Source organism: Berghia stephanieae, chromosome 13 (assembly GCF_034508935.2).
Source record: "Berghia stephanieae isolate SIO BIC M18660-M18661 chromosome 13, UCSD_Bste_1.3, whole genome shotgun sequence".
Taxonomy (NCBI): domain Eukaryota; kingdom Metazoa; phylum Mollusca; class Gastropoda; order Nudibranchia; family Aeolidiidae; genus Berghia; species Berghia stephanieae.
Genome location: NC_088372.1, coordinates 3,209,204 through 3,211,703, shown reverse-complemented (window position 1 = coordinate 3,211,703; position 2,500 = coordinate 3,209,204). Strand labels below are relative to the sequence as shown.

At 38.0% G+C, this 2,500-nt stretch overlaps 1 protein-coding gene across 1 annotated transcript in view; it reads left to right on the top strand.

Moving 5' to 3' along the window:
• Positions 1 to 2,500, top strand: part of LOC144958848 (protein Wnt-1-like) — a 55,392-nt gene that overhangs the window by 4,153 nt on the left and 48,739 nt on the right. The window lies entirely within an intron of this gene.

The following is a 2,500-nucleotide window of genomic DNA, read 5'->3' as shown; positions in this document are numbered from 1 at the left end:
CGCCCGTATGAAATATTTCCCCGGTGAGCATAAAAGCGTATCCAGAGGGGAAAATAAACAAATTTGATCATGTTTTGACTTTTACACATTCTGATCACAAAGCATATGAAAAGTTCTAGCCAGTATGATGAATAAAAAGTAATGATTTTCTTTGTTTAGAACCAAGATGGCCGCCGTTGCCGGCGGCGTGACATCAGACTACTGAATCCAATTTCACTAAAGAATGAACAGCTTCAAAACTCTTGATAATTTGGGATTTGATTGGTATCAGTCTCATATGATGTTGTGGGGCTATGTGGTCTAGTGGTATGTCACTCGCTTTCGGATCGGCAGGTCCCGGGTTCGAACCTCACTCGACGCATAGGCGAGTTCTTGGAAAAGGCTCTTTCCTCACATTTTCTCACCGTACTCAGGTGTAAAATGAGTACATGGCCGTTAACAGCGTTGTCTCTGTTCGAAAAAAAAAAATGTAATATCGCCTATCAGGCGTCATGTCCTGTCCTAGATGTAAAGTGTTGCTGTTGGCCGGGGACCCCTTGCAAAGCGCTTTGAGCACGTTTAGTGGATATTGCGCTATATAAAAGCTCAATTATATAATTATATTATAAGTTTGGTTCTTGTTTGAATTTTGGCCCTGCCCACCAAGCAGCAATTGTGTTAGTTCCGTTACATCTGACAATAAATAGTATTTTGCAATAAACAAAGAGTTCTTTCTAAAGGGTGGCTAGCAATTTGTACTGTCCGTGTAACGATAGGTGATCTGGATAGATTCTGGTTCTATGAGCTTTATAGATCTAAAGAGCTAAATTTAGCTCTTTCCTACTTTTCATGTACAGCAACTTGTATTTATTCGCAGGTCTGATAGTCCAAATTCTTATAGGCTCATTGTTGTATTGGAAATACAAAATAAATTTTAATGTGAAATTGAATGTAAGCTTCAATTTAATTACAAAAACAGATCAAATGAACGTTTCGGGTTTCCCCTTTATCAACAAAACAGGATGAATGAAACACCACAGGTGAATGAGACGATGTGGTAGTGGCGTAGTTAAGATGACTAATGTTCTTCGAGCTTCGAGCAGCAACATTTATATTGGAAATGCAGTACCTACTCCCAACCCAATGAAAAAAAATATTTTCTTTTACAACAATGTTGAAAACAATCCATAATGGGATGATCTATAGATAGTATGCGCTTGGCTAAGAAGCTCATAACATTGCCATCCGGAAGTATAACGGACCGACACACAAAACTGCGTGTATCCATGAACGTTTATACTCAGGTTAATACAGTTCAGTGAGCATTACTCATAAATGCAGATGGCAAAAAACAATAACAAAGACCTGAGTGACGTCATCTTCGAACTATCTATATTCCCTTTCTATGTGCTCGAGGTCATTGGTCACATTGCAAAGTGTGCTCAAAATGGCCCACATAGTGAAAAGTGTTCACTGTTTGAAAATTTCCGACGTCACGATTGGTCATTTTGTTCTGCTTGACACATGTGTATGTTTACAACTTTCATAAACAAAGCAGCGTGTTTACATTTATTGAGAAATGTCCAATCGTTGGACAGCAACAAATCATGTGATCGATGACTAGGTTAGACGAAAACATGAATATAGATAGTATGTACTTGACTAAGAAACTCACAACATTGCCATCCGGAAGTATAAGAGATCAACACACAAAATTCTGTGTAACCATGAACTTTTATATTTATAGTCTGGATAACACGGTTTAGTGAGAATTACTCATAAACGTGGATGGCAAAAAAACAATAACAAAGACCAGAGTGATGTCAACTTCATTCTATCTATAGATCTCTCCCATTGCACCGGGTTATCAGACCTGAAAATAATATGCACGTCGATGAATAAATACAGTGGATGTAACCTCGTTTAACCCATTCAACCCTAACACCGACTATATCCGTAGTATACCCGGGGTTACTTTTACCCCATGACTATTTATTACATTTTTCCTAGACAAATTATAGGCGTAGTATCAAAGCTATTGTTTTTCATTTTTACATGTCAATGATAATTGAATAAAAACATCTGTTCACATGCTCATTTTTAATATACATTTTTTCCAATTTTGAAAAGTTGCAAAAATCTCTAGGATTGAGTGAGTTAATATCTTTCTTGGGGACTCCTAGGTTAAAAAGAAGCCCATAATTGCGCCCGGTTATCAGACCTGAAAATAACATGCACGTCGATGAATGAATACAGTGAATGTAACCTCGTTTGATGTCTTTCTCGGGGGTTTCCAAGATTAACAAGTCATGTCTGTCCCGTCGTATTTCATGTGTAAAAACTTGTATTTTATGACACACCAGAGGTGTGTTGTTTTGAGGTACACATACGTTAGGTACAATCAGAGGTGTTGGTGTCTGGGGTCATAGGTAGTAGGTACACCCACCATCAAAGTTACCACAGAATTGAACCCCGTGTGAGAAGTTCGATGTGTTTATAGATAGTTCGAAGATGACGTCAC